The following is a 19,437-nucleotide window of genomic DNA, read 5'->3' on the forward strand; positions in this document are numbered from 1 at the left end:
ACTAACTGCTAGGAGATATTAGTTAACTGAGTATTCCTCTTAAACTCACGGGATCGAGGGAAATCTAAACATTACCTAGTCCCTGTTTATAGTGTACATATTAACTGGAAAATCTGCAGTTGAGCTGTAATTTGATTTGTGGCTGTTATTTCTTTTGAAATATTAATGCTCCAGGAGAAAGAGGCAATCTACTTTCACCAATCACTTTGGCCATGTGACCAGTGACTCATCCTTGGCTATTATTTTTCTATGTTCAACATCTTTCTTTTAACTGTTTACAGACATTACTCCTATCTGCCTTTGGGGAGGAACACCCTGAAGTAGTCTATGAAATAAACACCCCCACATTCTGGATTGAAAATGCCACTTTACGGTCATCAGTTTAAAAGCTATTATTAATCAGCTGCCTCATCCAGACAGAGGAAGGAAAAAAAAATCTGTGTTTGAAGGGACTTGAAATCAGAGATTTGAAAGAAGATTGCTTTCATTTCCAAACAGGGGGCGAAGATGTCAAACATCTTGAGTTTCCTTTTTTTTCCCCCTGAAGATGAAATGTCTCTTCTAAATTTAACAAAAAAAGAAAGAAAAGGAAAGGAGGAAATGAACTAAAACCCAAAGCCATAAGTTTGCTATAATGACACCCTCTCCTCTCAGCCTCGCCTTACAAATGCCTGCAGCTGGTGTCTCTGCTCTGATGACTGCATCTCATTCGGCTCTACTTTCTTGGCTTCTTCTCAATGCCTGCCTGGTTGTATTTCTGAATGTCACTCACGCTTATGCAGGCCGGTGCACAAAACAAAATTAATTTAACTCAGAATGGCACATTAATATTATTACTTTTGACAGCATGGAAAACTTATTAACTCTCGCTTGTCATGGGGCTGTTCCCTGAGCAAACAGCCCATATCCAGTGCTGAGAAGAAATGTAATGTGGTCTTAGGATGTCATGGATTTCCAGACAGTTTGCTAAATCAAGGAGTATCTGAGAGAGGGTTCTGATAATCATGGTAGGATTCTATGTCTAAGGAGGCAACTAGGTGGTGCCTTGGATTTAGGATAATGAGTTCAAGTCCTAGCCACTTAAACTTTCTCAGCCTCAGTTTCCCCATCTGTAAAATAGGGATAATAACAGCACCTACCTCACAGGGTTATTGTGATTTGAATGAGAGTCATGAGAATCATAGCTACAGATAGACTCTAAAGATAGTCTAAAAGGTAAAAAGCAACCTTACTCTAAAGGTTCTGCTCTGAGGGACTAATGAAATCTTTAGCAATGCTTTCTTACAAGTGACAGAAAAGATGTGTTTTCTTTGAGTTCTGAAACACACCTTCTGATTTAAAAGTGTCTATGAGAAGGCTGTATTGTCTTTAGAGAAACTGCAGAGTTCCTTTAAGGACCCTAAACTTTCTCCTGAAATGAAGATCCATCTTTCTAACATCCCATCTTCTTCTGCTGTGTCTCATGGCTATGAGTCATGGCACATTTCATACAATCTCCATTGAAAGTGATTATTGCTCAGAGGGCAGCAGTAGAGAACCTCATGGGGGGGTATAAGCATGTGGCCACACTTTTAACATATAAGGAACTATTAAGAAGAAATGGAATAAAAGAGGTCACCCAAGAAATGCCCGATTGAAAAAGAAGATGGACTGGTCACAGAGGGACAGCAATATACAAGCAACTGATACATAGTTTGCCTGTTCCTCTGTTATCCTCAAAATGTCAAGAGAAATTGAGGCATAGTAATAATCATAGTAATAAGAATAATAGCTATTATTTACATAGTACTTCAAGGTTTGTAGAATGCTTTAAAAATATATCACATTTAATCTTTATAACAACTCTGAGAAATAGGTGCTGTTATTATTCCCATTTTACCGATAAGAAAACTGAGGCACACAGAGATTGATTTACACAGGATCACACAGCTAATGTCTGAGGTTGGATTTGAACTCTAGTCTTCCTGACTCTAGATTGAACACTCTGTCCACTGGACAACCTCATTTCCAGGGAAATCTCTCCATTCTCTTCCCTACCCCTGGGGGCAAATTCATGGCAGGCTATGGACCAGAGTCATATAGGGTAAGTAGTGTGGATGGACCATGTTCTAAATCTTTGGAACATGCATCTCGAGATCACAGATGCACTTGAAAATTTGAGCATATATAATAAGAATTTGGAGATCAGAGTGAAAGAGGTAGTTAAGATAAAGGTATATACATCACCACATTCCCAAGGCCTATCCAGAATCAGATTAAGTCTGATTTTAGCAACTGGACCATGAGTTTCCCAATAAAATAAAAGGAAATTTCATCTCAATTTTCTGAGGCATACTCATTAGCTTTCAGGGGAATGTTGGTGCACAAAGTCAAATATGACCAACAGTTGGCCACTTATGTTGATTTATCAGAATTTGGCTCTCTTAAATCAAAGGCAAGCTAGAATGTAAGAGTTCTGTAATTTCTCTGTGAAATCAGAGAAAATAATACTTATTTTCCCAGTTCAATATCTCAATCATCTGATCCTTTTACATCTACCAAAAGCACATAATGACTTCTTGTATTTTTCTTCTCATCTACAACAAAGCCTTCTTCTGCCTTGGAAAGTATATAACATCCTTCTGAGCAATCTGGATTACAAAAAGTGACACATTAAAAACAGTAAAGTTTCCATCACACTACACTGAGAATCTGTTAAGTAAACCAGATAATCAAATCTGTTTGACAGTCATAAGTTGGACCCAAGTCTTCAAGAAATAAGTGGATAGATTTTTTTTTCTTCCCTACTAGGGTAAATAATGTATTTCAGAAGGCCTCAACTATTTCTGCAAAACAGCCAAAGGGATAATATGTAGTATATTTATTGTATATATGAGTAGTATATTATATATAATATATAAGTATAAAATATATTAGTATTATACATAATATATAAGAGTAGAGTAGGTTTTGTTGTTCAAGGAATAGAATTGCTATATGTTTGATTTTAATGAATATTTTTGTCTTCTTAGGTTCATAGGATTGAGGACTGGAAGGAACCTTAGAAATCGCTTTGGATGACTCCTTCATTTTACACATGAGGGGAACCAGGCTCACAGAGGGTAAGTGACTTGCCCAAGGTCATAAATAAAAGATCGTTTTATGATGGACTCAAAACCTAGAACTCTTTCTACCACAGTACTAATGGTGACTAATTTCTTATGGGCAAACACGAAGGTGACTAATATTTTGCCCCAGGGAAGTGAAATTTAGATGATAATGAAAGAATGAATGAAAGAGCATTTACTAAGTCTGCAGTGTTTTCAAAATGTCCTACTCTAAGTCTAAGGTCTGGTGACACAAATAGAAAGATGAAACAGATATTACTCTGGAGGAGTTCACATTCTAACATAATAGATATATAGGAAGGTTCAATAGTAGACCACATGTCAAGGCCTGAGAATCAAGATGACAGAGATGCAGAGTGGATAGCAGTGCCCAGTAGGCTGGGGGCATGTAAGCTCCTTCAAGGAAAAAGAAATAACCAAATTTACTAAGTCATTGTTATCAAGAATAATTAGTTAGAACAGAGAGTTATCAAATGATAGCCTGTCTCAGGCCGTCTGAGCCCCTCCCTAATTATCCTCCAGTCTCCCTCCCCCTAAGCCTCCCTAGAATGGACTTTGGCTTTCATTAGATATCTTAGTTAATTTTAGGTCATGTTTCAAGCCACTTGCCCTAGGCACCCAAATTTCTAGTTATGGCTCAGTGGGCAAAGTCTGTTTCCCTGGGAAAAAGATTGTTTACAATCTTTTTTTTTTTTTAAGAAGATTACAAGATTGTTTAACTGGGCAATATGATTTGGAAAAGGAAGAGGAACTTGTAAATTAAATGTGTGTGTGTGATGTTTACATTAATTTTATAAATGATGAAATAGAACCCCAGACACGGGAAGCAACTTGTAAAAAGTTGTATAGTTAGCACTTAAGCTAGAATTAGATTTTGAAAGGCGCCTCATGATTTGGAAAAAATCACAGAAATCTGGACTAGGAAGAGACCTCAGAGACCATGTAATCCAATCTGTATCTGAAGAAGAATCCCTTCTACAAAACTGGACGTGACATATTGGGCCAAATACAGAAAGAGTGACAATTTTTAGGCTGACCTAATTTTTGATGCATATAATTATGTCCTAGATTTAGGTTTGCCATAAATATGCATCTTATTTTGGAAATGACAATAAGAAGCTGGAGAAGATTCAGAGGACAATGAAAGGCTTTGAGATCAAACTATATTGAAGACTCTTAGAAGGAACTGGAGAAGAGGAAACTTCTAGGAACATGCTAAATTTTTAAAAATGATGTGGGTAATCATCAGGATAAGGGAATAGACTTGGCACCAGAGGTAAAACTAGGAGCAAGGGGAGGAAAGGAGGAGGGAAGATAATAAGCACTAATATAGCACCTACTATGTGTTTGATATTGCTAAGTACTTTACCAATATTACCTCATTTGATCCTTGCAAATACTTACATTTTTATGTTACTAATATTACTATGTTGTCCTCATTCTGCAGTCAAGGAAACTGAGACTGACAAAGATTAAGTGAATTGCTTAGAATCACATAGCTAGTTAATGTATAAAGTCGTATTTGAAGTCAGATCTTCCTAACTCCAGCCCCATCATTCTACCCACTCTCCCACCTGGCTGCCTAGTGGGAAATTGCAGACAAAACGATTTAAGCTTGAATCAAGGGAAAACTTCACGGTAAAGTTCTCTAAGAAATAGGACAAGCAAACTCTCAAGGTAATGGGTTCCCTCTCACTGGAGACCATCAGGTAGGTGAGGCATGTGAGGTTTGAGAGAGAAGGTCATTTTGTCCAGGTATTTGTTGGATCAGGTGGCCACTTCCAAGTCTAAGTTTCTGGGACACTGAGATTCTGTCTTTCTTTTCTGTTTTCCACAGTCTTTTTGGTATGGGGATGGCAGTAGCAGTTTGTAGGTGCTATTGGCCATCTGTAGAATCTCTCCATTGAGTGAAACTAAGCAGAATTATTTGTGGAAGTCACCATGTTTCATCCAGCAGGATTTCTGAGTGAACAAGGTACTCATTAGGAGATTGTGTGTGAGATGACTTTGTTTTGCTTACCTTCACCTAATAGTCTCCTGAGAGCTGGCAACAGGTAAACAGTTTCCCCAGAATGTTAGCCCATGGGGTGACTATTAAGAAATAAACCGTTTAATCAATAACCCTCAGTATCTAATCCCTGGAGCCCACCGCTTCCAAAGTCTGTTTCCTGTATTTTTCATTGTCAAAAACTGATTACTTTTGAAGAGGGAGGGAAATACAGGCACCTTTGTCAGGGCTTGTCAGAAAACCTATAGTGTATCCTACAGTGATAGTGACTGCAGAAATGCAGACATGGGTAAGAAGATTAAAAAAAAGATAAGCTCTGTTCTTCTGGGGTTAGTCTTACTATGAAGCTTTCTAAAAAATTGTTTTCTTTTAAAAATGTTTTATTTGTTGAAAAAAATAGGCCTGTTAGAGAATTTCAAGAGTTTAAATAGACTATCCCTCTATCTTAAGGTTAGACTACATATAAGCCATCCCCCTAATCTTATTTTTAAAAATCTTCTGAGATTCCCTAGACTCTTAGACATATATGTCAATATTTAATGACATCCATTGCCAGGAAATTCTTCTTTATATTTAATTTAAATCCTTCAGATTGCATTTGCAAGACACCTTTTTTTGGTTCTCTCTGGAGCAAGGAGAGAAGAAAAATATGAGTATTTTAGGGATTCCCTGCTGTCTTGCAGGGTTAAAAAAAGTAGACTCTTCATATAGAATCTCAGAATAGGAAGGGACCTCAGAGTCAGAAGTCAGACCTCAGACCCTATTCCAACTCAGGCCTCAATAGAGCACTCTGCTCTGTGATTTACCCAACAATCATCCTTCATCACTTGACCCAAAGTGAAGGGGAGTCTACTCCCTTCAGAGACTGTCCATTTCAATTGTCCTAATTTTTAGGAAGTTTTCTTTTAAATGCAAGCCAAAGTGTATATCTTTGTAACTTTGTCCCATTGCTCCTAGTTCTGATCTCTGGGACCAATGAGAACAAGTGTAATTATTCCTCTACATATATTTTCAAATTTCAAATATTTGAAGGACACCACGTTCCCTTGAGGTCTCTTTTCAGGACTAAATATCTCAAGTTACTTCAAATGATCTTTATATCATAAGATCTTAAGGCATTTCATTGTCCTAGACACCCTCCTCTGGAGTTCTCCCACCTTATAAACTTGCTTCTCAAAATATGGTGCCTAGAACTGAACACAACATTCCATATATGGTCTGACCAAAGTAGACTTCCTTGAAACTGTAGTGTTGGACACATTCTCTTTTAATGTGATCTAATATCACTTTACCATTCCTGGCCACCATATCACACTGTTGATTCATATTAAATTTGCAGACCTCTAACATTTGGAGATCTTTTTCTAAGACATTGCTAACTAGTCAGGAACCGCCCCCCTCCATCTTGCACTTGTAAAGTTGATTTTTTTGAACCAAATATAACATTTTGCATTTATCCTCATCAAATTTATGTATTTTCAATTCAACTTCATCTTATTTGAATGGGCCCCAAACCCTCTTGAGATATTTTTAGATCCTAAACTTTTGCACCTACCTAGTATCTATCCTTCTAGCGTATCTGCAAAGTTGATAAACTACCTATTTTTTTCAGCAGGTAGGTGGTACAGTACATAGAACATTTGTCCTGAACTCAGGAAGACCCAAGTTCAAATGCCACCTCAGACACCTATTGGTGTATGCCCATAGCCAAGTCCCTCAGCTTTTATTTTCTCATCTGTAAAATGGGGATAATAATAGCTTTTATCTCCCTGGGTTGTTGTAACAATATACATACATATTTATACATCAGTATATGTAAGGATGTATGTATATATATATGCATGTATGTATATGTATATATGATTCACTTATACATAATTAATGAAGCTCTTTGCAAAGTACTATCAGTACTAAAGTACTATCAAATACTGTTCTAACTATCCAAGTTAATAATACTGGAGTAGTTTGCCATTTCCTTCTCTAGTACATTTACAAATGAGGAAACTGAGGCAAACAGGCTTAAGTGACTTGCCCAGGGCCACATAGCTAGTGTCTAATGGTGAATTTGAACTCAGGTCCTTCTGATTCTAGGCCTGGTGCTCTATCCACTGTGCCACCTAGCTGCCATAAAGCACTTGGTTGGTTATGTTCAGTTGTGTCGAACTCTTTGTGACCTCATCTGGGGCTTTCTTGGAAAAAGATATCGGAGTCGTTTGCCATTCCCTTCAGAGGAAGGACTTGAACCAACTCTTCCTTTCTCCAAGGCCATCCCTTTATCTCTTGTGGCAGGCTGCTTCTTTGCCCTTTATTTAATCTTCCTTAACAAACTACATTTGTCTGAGAGAAAGGCAAAGATATGATGAACATGGTCAAAATAGAAAGAAAAGGCAAGGATTTAATCTTTTTCATTATGAGAGCCACAGGCAAAGAAAGACTACCAAAATGGCACACTAAGGCATATATCTATGTATCTATCTATCTACCCTCCAAGGAAACTAGAAGATTACCAAGCAGAAGTCTTGTTTTGCTTCTTAGAAAGAAACCCATGACTCTTATACTCTTAAGTTTCAAACAAAAACAAGCTTTAGTAAACATAAAAATCATCTGTAGATACTTCTTGAGCCTAAGTTTGAGTATTCAACCCCCGATAATGGTGCTCTGAAGCTTAGACTAACTCAGATAACCAGCCAGAGCTAAACAGAGCACCTGAATGAAGAAGACTCTTGTATACCACAACCCACAAATGCCTGTTAACCCGGAATCCATATCTCCATTTTCCAGCTTTTCCATTAAGACCATTTTAGTTGACTGCCATTGTTTCTGGAATCTCCCTGGAGATTTCGTTTACACTTCATTTCATCTGGTTGGCATTTCGTTATGAATGACCAGGAGACTAGGATTTCAATTTTGGTCTCAACTCTCTGCCCTGACAATTAGATCCCTGACAATTAGGGAGATCACAAGTAATTCACAAGACCAGAAGGATATATTTTAGGCATTACAAAGCATTTAAAGGCTTGAAATTTACAATAAAGAGTGCTTTTGAATAGCTAGATCACATTTTCATAGAATTTAGTGGATTTGAGTGATTTTGGTGACAAATCAATTGGATCATATGTGCCATAACTTGATGCTTTTAAGGCTATGCTAGCCTATTGAAAAAATGACTTTATGTAGTATATTATTTTCTCCCCCACATCACTGTACCCCCTTCCTCTTGGGTTATATTATTATAGTTATTATGTGAGGCTATTATTCTCAAGTTATTAGGTGAGGAATATATTATTTTGTCATGATTTTTTATTTCATTCAACGCTGTCGGTTTTTGCCCCACAAATTCTTTTTCTTTTACTTTATCTTTGTTAAAAGTTTCACTCAATTTACAATGGACATATTTTATGTATTTTCTGAATCTGTTTTTTTTTCTTTTCTTTTATAGCTTTTTAAGTCTTTGCTGTATTCACGGGATGATAATAGATGAGTCTGAATTAAAATGTTTCCAGGTACTTGTAACAAAATAACAGGCAATGTGTTGTAATGGATTGATCGCTGGACTTGTGGTCAAGGGAATATGGGAATGAATTCTGCTTTGGACACCTGCCAGCTGTGTGACCTTGGTCAGGTCATTTAAACTCTCTGAGCTTTAGTTTTCTTATTGTGAAGGTCACCTAAGATAATTTCTATAAATGCTTTAAAAATCTTAACTATCTATAAAAGTATCTGCTAGCATTTGAATAGAAGAGTAGGCCTGCTTTCCATTAAAAAGTACAGTAATAAGATTTTTAAAGTTTCTTAGTATGAGCCCACAGTGCTCTTGCTGGCTATTATTGTTATAATATCACACATTAAAAGGAGAAAGATCTCTCAATTCTTGGTGCCTAAGGGCCCTAGGGATTGTAATTCTCTATTACAATAAGCTGTAAAAGATGGTATTAGGACCAACCACTTTTTGGAGCAAGTATTTATTTACAGTGGAAAGGATGCTGGATTTGGAATCAAGGGGACATTGATTTGAAGCCCAATCCTGTCAATGGTTATCAATGTGACTTTGATCTGATCATTAATACGTCCTTGTTTCCCTCATCAGTCAAACGAGGAGACTGGTCTAAGATCCCTTTCCCACGCTTTCAAGACAAATACATTTAGACCAACCATTTAACTTATTCTAAAATGAGGGGATGACACCTGATGTCCCTTTCAGCTCTAAATACATGATATCAAGAACTCTTAATATTATAACAATTTATAAAGATTACATGTAGGTGTCTAAGTGTTAGAAATTAGGGAGTGAAACATTTCTACCCTCAGTGCTGAAGTCAAGTACACATTGTTTTGGTTGAAAAGGAGGCTGTATATATATGTATATGTATATGTATGTGTGTGTGTGTGTGTGTGTGTGTGTGTGTGTGTGGGTGTATAACTAAGAGAACACCTTGTTACTTAGAGAAAAGTGGTCAAGGGGAAAAAGGAGCAAAAATGGAATTTTGTACATAAAAAGGTCAGGATGTCAGCATTGGCAAAGAAAAAAATCTCAAATTCTTCTCTCTGTATTCCCCATGTTCAACCTCTAGACCTATTCCCATTTCCAATCTATGTTCCAATCCCAGTTCCAGTTCATGTTCAGGGAAAGGACAAATGACTGGTCAGGTGGCACTCAAGGATGATAAAACAAAGTCTCAAACATTATCTTCTTGGGAGAAATTATAGATGATGAGCCAAATTCTGCTTTCAGTTACTTATGTTAAAGACCAGGGCACCAAGTTCATTACATATGAAACATGAGGACCTGAGAGAAGACCTGATCCCTGAGACTGTTCACAGAGGTAATGTTACACGTCATATCTCCAAATGCATCCCCTGGTGACTTCTACTCTTACCCCAATAAATACTTATTTCAGACTCAAATAGAACTCCAATAGCAGCAGCTCTGGACCAAGTAAGCTTCATTAGGATGCATTTATGTCTTCCCATCTATGGTCTGCAATCCCAATTCCAGCTGCAAAGATGATTGGGCAATTTCCTTTTCCCCAATGTGGGAGAAGAAAAAGAATCACTGTTGAAATATTTTTTTTTAATCTATATGAAGACTCTTACCAAACCTGTTTATAACACAGAAAATAATAGCGCACATTTTTGACTGTAGAATGAGATTAGCCTCCCAAATCATACCTTCTGTTGACTATTATGGTCCTAGAAGCAAGGGAACCATTGTCACCAGGAGAGAATTCTTTTTTTTTGCGGGGGGGGGACTTTTTTTTTGAAGGGCAATTGGGGTTAAGTGACTTGCCCAAGGTCACATGGCTAGTTTTTGTGTTAAGTGTCTGAGGCTGGATTTGAAGTCAGGTCCTCCTGACTCCAGGGCCAGAGTCTATTCACTGTACCACCTAGCTGCACCCAGGAGAGAATTCTTGAGAATTCAGGGAATGCTGTAAGATTCCACATCTAGTTTAATTAAGGGGTCCCTGCTCTTTAGTAACTCACACATACAATAGAGGAAGGTGATAAGATTTTGATGAAAGGGACCTTTGTGAGAGATCCCAGCACTCCATTGACGCAAATCATTACCTGTCTGTGACTTTGTAGATAAATCTTAGGAAGCTGCCCAAGGCATATAGGACTGTTTCTTTTTTTGTCTTTACTTCCTTGACATGAAACGTGAGCCAGACTTTTAGGAGGCACTGATTAAATGTTTGTTGGATTGGAATTCAAGGGACCTGGCCAGGCTTACATAGCTAATACATGACAGAAGCCATAGCAGAACCCACGTCTTACAGACTTCAATCCCAGCACCCTATCTACTCACTCACTACACTGCCTCTTTAAATAAGAGAAATGCTTTATAATGGTATTTTTGTTGTTGGTCGTATAAGCTGTGCCCAACTCTTCATGACCCCATTTGGGGTTTCCTTGGTAAGGATCCTGGAGTGGTTTGCCATTTCCTTCTCCAGCTCATTTTACAGATGAGGAAACTGAGGCAAACAGGGTTAAGTGACTTGCCCAGGGTCACACAGCTAGTAAGTGCCTGAGGTCACATCTGAACTTAGATTCTCCTGATTCCAGGGATGATGCTGTATCTATTGCACCACCCAGCTGCCTCTCATAATTGTATAAGGAAGGACATTTTGAATGCTGGATTTCTGCTTTGGGTCATAACCTGGGATAGGCTGTCAGTTGAATCTTACAGTTTTATTACATATAAAACCCAGAACAGAGACAAACAAGGGTTTCTAAGGAAAACATGTAAGACATGTAAGCCTCTAAGGAAGAGATTTCGGCAAAGTTTTCCCGATAGCCACTAAAGGTATAGACTCCTCTGAACTGGAAAGAAGTACTTGGTTATTTCACAATCCTGGTTGGGCCTGGATAAAACTGTAAAGTTTATCTGTAGTGCTTCTAAATCTGACTGTTTATCTTCCTTTCCTCACACAGTTCCACCAGTGTCCCCATACCCAATGCTGCTGTGACGTTCCCCTATGCCTTTTTTAAAAATATGATCTTGCTTTCAGATTTCACAGCAAGGCATAAACAATGGCAATTTAAGTGTGTTTCTATTAAATAGCCTTAAGTTGGAAGGATGAAAATGGAGAAGACTGGAGAAATAGAGGATACTTTATTTTGAAGGGCTGGCATATGGAGGAAGGATTATATTTGTTCTGTTTGTCTGCATGAGGGAGAACCTGGAACAATGGGCAGAAGCTGAGAAAAGGAAATTTTTGATTTGATGTCAGAAAAATCTCCCTAACACTTAGAGCTGGCCAAATTTGGAAGAGGTTTCCTGGAGAGGTGATATGTTGTCTACCTTGGAAGTCTTCAGATATAAGCAAGATTACTGACCATTTGTATGTTGCAGTTGGAAATCCTTTCACATGTGGGTTAGAATTGATGCAAAATGTGCTTGGTCCTTTTACGTATACTTCTGGGCCTTCTTTAAAAATAAGATTACAGAAACCTACCACATGCTGAATGAAGACTGATCCATTAAGTAAAACAGAGAATAAAGCAGGGAACTCAAAAACAATTTTGTGGGAAATCTGTCCAAAGGTTTATTTTATTTCTTTTTCAAAATTTTAAGTAAAAAAGACTATGAAAACCAGAAGGTTGGAAGGCAGCAATTTTGTGTTTCAAAAATAACAAGGATTTGAAGACTGAAAAGAAGTGGGGATTGCACTGGCATTCAGCAGCTGCAATTGGCTTTATAAGATGCCGAACTGCTTATGGAACTTTGAAAGGCAAATTCATGGGGGTAGCATATGCCATATTTCAGTTTTAACACTCTGTAGAAAGGTCCTTCATTTTTACCAGGTTTGAATTTTCTTTTTGGATTATTTATAACTTTTTTTTGCCCAGTCTTAAGGAATTCAGTATTCTCATTTCCCCCAGAAGAATGAAACAAGGACAACTGCAGGGGTGGGGAACCTGTGGCCTCGTGGTCACATGTGGCCCTCTAGGTCCTCAAGTGCAGCCCCTTGACAGAATCCAAACTTGTGTCCCTCTAGGTCCTCAAGTGCAGGGCAGTCAAAGGACTGCACTTGAGGACCCAGAGGGTCACATATGGGCTATCGTTCACAGGTTTTCTAACCCGGATTACTTTATTGCTGTCTGAAACACAGGAGCACTGGCAGAACTTGACTTTTTGAAGGATATTATCATAAATACTTAGGGATCAATGCAGAATGCATAAGGAAAGAGTAAAAACAGTACAACAAATCAATACATACCACAACAATGTCATTCCTATCAAACATATATCAAGAAATGGCCTTGGGGTGGCTAGGTGGCATAATGAATAGAGCACCAGCCTTGGAGTCAGGAGGACCTGAATTCAAACACTTAACACTTACTAGCTGTGAGACCTTGGGCAAGTCACTTAACCCCAACTGCCCTGCATTTTTCCCTCTAAAAAGCAAAAAGAAAAAAAGAGAAATGACCTAGTGACCATATTTCTACATCAAAAACTCATCCTCTTTCAGAGATGGACAGATAATATTTCCATATTTCACATATAGACCTCAAAAATTTATTTGAATCTATTTATCAAGTGGCTGCTATGGGTCAGACACTGCAGGTACTGGAGAGGGAAAGACAAAAATAAAACTATCTTTCTTCTCAGGAAGCTTACATTCTATTAACAGGCACACAGACAAAATATATACAAAGTCATTTCTACTGTAGTACCTTGGTTTAGTGTTCTGCACAGAGAGGTGCTAATCGTTGTTTGCTCTTGTTTAATTCATAATCTAGCCTGTGTGGTTATGATATCATGGGCCGGTTACTTGAGAATGCTGTGAAGGATCGGTGATTCAAGCTGGTAAGGCATGGAGGCAGTCCAGTTTTCTGATTTGATGGCATGCCTGTAGGCTTATTCATTTTTATAAACTCTTAGAAAGGCTAGAAAGTCTGATGCATTTAAATATCTATTAGTCTAGGTATATGTATATATCTATATGTATCTATGCATCTATCTATGTATCTGTCTATCTATGTCTAATGGTAGCCATCTCTAGGGCAGGGGGCAGGGAAGGGAAAAAAAGAAATTTACATGACAACTTTATTGTATATTTAAAAGTAATAGTAAGTTATACAGATTTGTAGTTTCATGTGCAATCATCTTTTTATTATACTATGTTATTGAATTTCTTATTAATTTATTCCATAAATTAAGATAAAATTAAATTTAAAAAATGAGTCTTCCCCACCCACATTTTACTAGCTAGTTTTCTTATTCAGTCAAACTTAGAGCACACAATATATATAATTATAAGTTACAAATAATTACAGCTACCCCAAATACTAATTAATTTTTTCTTAGCTTCTATTTTCTCCTTATTGATCCAAATCAACAAACATTTTTAGGCATCTGCTATGCACACAGTACTGTGTGTGGGGGTATTAGGTACCTGGGGAGATACAGAGAAGAATCACTTGGTTCTTGTTGTTATGAACTTAGTTTCTCTGCATATTCTCATTTATCCATTCACCATCCAACTCATTAATATACTCAAACTCTTTTCCATTCACTCTCCTACACTTCCTTCTAGCATTCACTTGCCTAATATCCCAGTGATACCCTGCTCTGTTGATATCTCCTTTTCTTTTTTTTCTACTCTGGCTTTGGGGACACATGGCAGGTCAGAAGTACTAGTAGGAAAAACACTAGTTCCTTCTGGGTACAGTCATCTCCTTGACAGAATCCAAACTTGTGTCCCTCTAGGTCCTCAAGTGCAGGGCAGTCAAAGGACTGCACTTGAGGACCTAGACGGTCACATATGGGCTATCGGTCACAGGTTTTCTACCCCTGGATGACTTTATTGCTGTCTGAAACACAGGAAACACACAAAGATACAGTTATCTCCAGCTAGTGGTTGGAAAATATGTACACATGGTACCAGAAAGCTGAGACGTGGCTGTGAAGCCTAGTAACGAGATTGAATTGGGATCAGAATATAGTCTATTCTCTCATCTGTGGTGTGTGTGTGTGTGAGTATTTGGGAAGAGGAACTGGGCTGTAGGCTCCCAATAAGCTAAGATGCTAAAACCAGGTCACATGTTTGTAGTACTTTAAGATTTCCAAAGCATTTTACATGCCTTCACTAGCGCAAGCCTCAGGAGAACTCCATGGTGCAGGTATTATTAACCTCATTTTACAGATAAAGAAATGGAGGCCTAGAGAGATTAAGCAATTTATCCAGGGTTGTAAAAGTGACCACTGTTGGTGGCAGGATGTTAAAGCTCTATCTTATCTACTGCATCCTCCTGTGTCTCAAGATGGGGCAAATCCAGACACAGAGTGGAGGCCGTGAAATTGGCCAGGTGTATAGATTCTTGGCTTGGTGCCAAATCATTACCCCTACCCAAATTATTTTCCATCTTCTAAATTTAGTCTGTACTTGCTTTTCCAAATCCCAGAATATTCTCAATGCTGTTTATAAAGCACTGTCTACACTGGCAAAAAAAAATAGCAGACATTACCCTAAAATTAAGCAGTTCCTTGGTGGTGCTGACAGAGCCATTACCCTGATACTATTTTCAGATGAGTCCTCAGTGTAAACAAAATGACAAGATTAGGCAGCACGAAAAGCCAATGACCTTAAGAAGAAGTGCCTCTCTCTTCTCAGTCTACAAGTTAAAACGTGCATGTTGATTTACTCTCCTGCTGGCATTTCAAAGTCTGCTCTCTGCATCCACTATTCATGATTTAAGGTGTCTAAAAATACTTTTTACTGTTTTAAAACAAGACAACAAAGCAAAACAATTTCCATTCCACTGATTGTTTCTTATTTTTATTCATTGGCTGAACTCCTGTCTGAATGATCATGAATTTTTTTTCCTCTTGACATTGTGTATATTACCTTTTGAAAGACAATAAGTACACACACACATACAGATCTGTATATATATGTAAACCCACATATACAGATATGTATATATACACACATATTGATATGTCAGTTAATCAATCAGTTAATATTTATCAAGAGCCTACAATGTTAAGTACTGTGCTAAGCTCTAGAGATATAAGGACAGGTGAAAGGTGAAAGACAGTCCTTGCCTTCAAAGAGCTCACACTCTAATGGGGGACACACAGATGTATATGCGCATGCACACACATGGAACATATATGTAATACACATACACAATGCAAATGTACACATACATGATAGATGTATGTAATATGTAACACAATAGGAACTCACACATATAGTATGTTATACACATGTTGTAATACCCATACACGGTTGCATATGGTGCATATAAGTGTGTATGTGTAACATATGTATATATGATAAACACATATGTATTGTAATGCATACATATAACATGTGTGTACACGAATACAGATATACACAGATATCTGCATGTGTACAAATACATACACACTCACATATCTGTATATGTACATATACATATGTATATATCTGCATGTGCATGTGTGTGTATATATGCATAAGTATGTAATACACACTCTGTCTTTCAAAAGTTAGTATCGTTTATGCTATATCTAGGCAATTTGTATATACTAATTTAAAACAAAAACAACAATATATATTGACACTAGAATCGAAGACAAAGCCAGGAAAGCAATTTGTCAGCCTATTGAATAACAGTAAAATTTGAGCCTAGAGCAATTAATTAACTTTCTGTAAACACTGACCTATGACCACAATCTATAAGCTTCTAAGCAGAGACTTTGATGGATCTTTTTGATGGAATTGGCCAGGATTGTATATCACATGTGCTCCTTTGAGAAGCTCACCCATGCATACAGCTGGGTTTCCTTGATCCATTTGAAATTTACTCCTGAATGTGAGCCAATTATGTTTCATTTGAAAAGAAAAATGATAATTTGGGCACTTTAATCACCTGTGAGAATGTATAGTTGTTCAGTTGTTTCAATTGTATCTGACTCTTCGTGATCTCATTGGGGGTATTCTTGGCAGAGATACTGGAATAGTTTGCCATTTCCTCCTCCAGCTCATTTTACAAATGACGAAACTAAGGTAAACAGCATTAAGTGACTTGCTAAGGGTCCCACAGCTACTAAGTGTCTGAGGCTGGATTTGAACTCAGGAAGATGAGTCTTGTTGACTACAGGTCCAGCACTCTATCCACTGTACCACCTAGATGCCCTGAATGTATAGTAGGAGTGGAATATTATTCTAAAAAGAAAAGGTGCCCTCTCAATAATTTTGTAAAGTTAGGCAAAGATAATGATACTATAGGTTTCTACTAGTAATAATTTCATTTTTAATACATATTCATTTTTATATAGTACTTTAGGATTGGCAAAACCCTTTTAAATATATTATAGAGATTCACACACACACATTAAAAAACAATAGCAGCAAAGGCAACAACAGTAGCTGCACTATCACCATCACCACCACCAAGAAGAAGAACAAGGATTTCCTGGGAAATCTTGCCTACCTTGCTCATTGACACCTAAACTTTCTTTAAGAAATCAAGAAATTTGTTATTTCACTGTTAAGAGACAATTTCATGTCTGGACCATTGCAATAGCCTGCCTCAAGTCATTCCTTCCTCCAGTCTATCCCCCATTCAGACACTAAAATGATTTTCCTAAAGCAAAAGTCCAATCATATCACTGCCCTACTCAATAAACTCCAGTGGCTCCTTATTGCCTCCAGGGGCAAATACAAAATGCTCTGTTTGGCATTCAAAGTCTTCTATAATCTAGCCCCCTCCTACTTCTCCAGTCTTCTTATATGTCACTCTCTGACAAGAACTCTTCCATTCGGTGACATTGGCTTCCTGGCTGTTCCTCTGGCTCTCCATTCCTGGACCACTCTCCCTCTTCCTCTCCACCCGACATCCCTGACTTCCTATAAATCCCAACTAAAATCCCATCTTTTCCTGGAAGTCTTCCCTAACCCCTCTCAATTTTAAAGCCTTCCCTTTGTTGATTATTTTCTATTTATCATATAATTAGCTTGCTGAGTTTATAGGATAAATAGAAGATAATCACACATGTGCATATATATGTAGTACATGTATGTATATATGTGCGTGAATACATACATATGTATATATATTTGCATGTCATCTCCACGATTAGATTATAAGCTCTTTGAGGGCGGTGACATCTTTTGTTTTGTTTTGCAGTTTTTTTTTGGTATCCACTTTGCCTGGCCCATAGTAACAACTTAATAAAGGTTTGCTTGATTTGGGAAGGGGAAAGGAGAAGGGAATAAGCATTTATTAAGTTCCTACTCTGTGCCACAATTTCTAACACACACTAATGTAAAAACAACTATTGGGCCCTTTTCTAAAATCCCACCTTCTTTAAAAAGCATTTCTTTATGCTCCCTAACTTTGATGACTTTCTTCTAAGTATCCCCAACTTAACCTGCAACCATCCTGTTTGTTTTAGGTTCTTTTTTTGTTTGTTTTTTTTGGAGGGAGGAAGGTAGGGCAGTTGGGGTTAAATGACTTGCCCAAGGTCACAGAGCTAGTAAGTGTTAAGTGTCTGAGGCTGGATTTGAACTCAGGTCCTCCTGACTCCAGGGTCAGTGCTCTATTCATTGTGCCACTTAGCTACCCCAACCATCTTGTTTGTACATAGTTGTTTTTTGCTGTTTCCCCCATTAGACTGTGAACTCCTTGAGGGGAGGGACTGTTTTTTTTTTTTTTTACTTTCTGGCTTAGTCTTCTGACTGGCAGAGTAGGTGCTTAATAAATGCTTCTTGACTTGACTTGGAGGGGGAGGAAGTTAGACTACTGAGTACCTGTAGGAAGGAGTCTTATTCTGGAATAAGAGAAAGAATATCCCAAATGTTTGCAAAGACAAACTTCACAGTTCTACCTCAGGCAGCCACTGTTTACCTCCAGCAGTAGGTAGATACAATAGAAGCTGTATATTCTGTATTGTTCCCAGTCAAGCATGTGTAGAGCTCAGTGAGAACACTGGACCAATCCTTTCTTTATCAATCAATTAGTCAGGAATTAAAGTGGAGCAAAAAAAAAGGAATTGAATAGTTTCCTTCTTTTCTTTTTCTTCTGGAGAGGAGAAAGAATAGAAGGAAGAAAAAGGGAAGAGAAAAGAGAATGAGAGAGGAAATCAAAAGGGAGAAGAGTAGGAATCAGGCGCATGGCGCAGTGGAAAGAGAACTGAGTTTGATTCAGAGATTCTAGGTTTAAATTCTGCCTCTGATGTGCATCCTACCTTTCTGACCCTGGGCAAGTCACTTTACCCAATGCGGAGTTCCATTTCTTGATCAGCAAAATGAGAGAGTTACACAGGATTGGCCTCTGGGCTCCTTCCAGCTTTAAGTGAATGATGCCGATTTCACCATTTATTTTTTTTGAAATGGAATGAGATTTTTCCAACTCTCCCAGGGCACTGCACTGCTATTTAGCATTCTAATTTACATAAAATTTGGGGAGAACAGGTGAAGATGGTAGTGGGAAGATACTGAGAATGCCATTTGCTACCAAAGGTATAGAAAAGTAATCCATACTCTTCACTTCTTGGCCAAATTGGATGGCCAAAATGGCGGAAGTGAATCACTACTTGATAAATTTAATCAATTAACTTATGAATTCATTGGGCACAGGCTGTGGCTCTGAATAAATATTCTAAAGAAATTTAAGCCTTTTCTTTGTGTGTGTGCTAAAATAGTACATTAGTTATATAATGATAACAGGTGACATAGAGCATAAGGCAGCATTGCCTATAAATATGCTCAGCTTCTTTCCCCTTCATTTGTTAGCTATGCTTCCTCTTAGACATGGAACAATTCCATTCTGGTTCCAGCCCCTCCCCTCTCATTACTCTTTCTTAAACCCTGATTATATCTGGGTGTT

General features: G+C 37.8%; 1 protein-coding gene and 1 long non-coding RNA gene across 6 annotated transcripts in view; one reads left to right on the top strand and one right to left on the bottom strand.

Annotated features, from left to right (window-relative positions):
* SYT1 (synaptotagmin 1) overlaps window positions 1-19,437 on the bottom strand; it is a 766,356-nt gene that overhangs the window by 160,687 nt on the left and 586,232 nt on the right. The window lies entirely within an intron of this gene.
* Window positions 1-19,437, top strand: part of LOC138166378 (uncharacterized) — a 73,117-nt gene that overhangs the window by 23,070 nt on the left and 30,610 nt on the right. The window contains exons 2-4 of one of the 2 annotated variants that reach the window (XR_011169585.1): window positions 3,012-3,101; window positions 4,945-5,082; window positions 8,555-8,618. This is a non-coding gene — a long non-coding RNA (uncharacterized lncRNA). The remainder of the gene's footprint in view (window positions 1-3,011; window positions 3,102-4,944; window positions 5,083-8,554; window positions 8,619-19,437) is intronic. The other variant, XR_011169584.1, reaches the window with a different exon arrangement.

Source organism: Petaurus breviceps, unplaced genomic scaffold, assembly GCF_028583685.1.
Source record: "Petaurus breviceps papuanus isolate PSGF00001 unplaced genomic scaffold, PetGlider_PUasm1.0 221, whole genome shotgun sequence".
NCBI classification, from domain to species: Eukaryota; Metazoa; Chordata; class Mammalia; order Diprotodontia; family Petauridae; genus Petaurus; species Petaurus breviceps.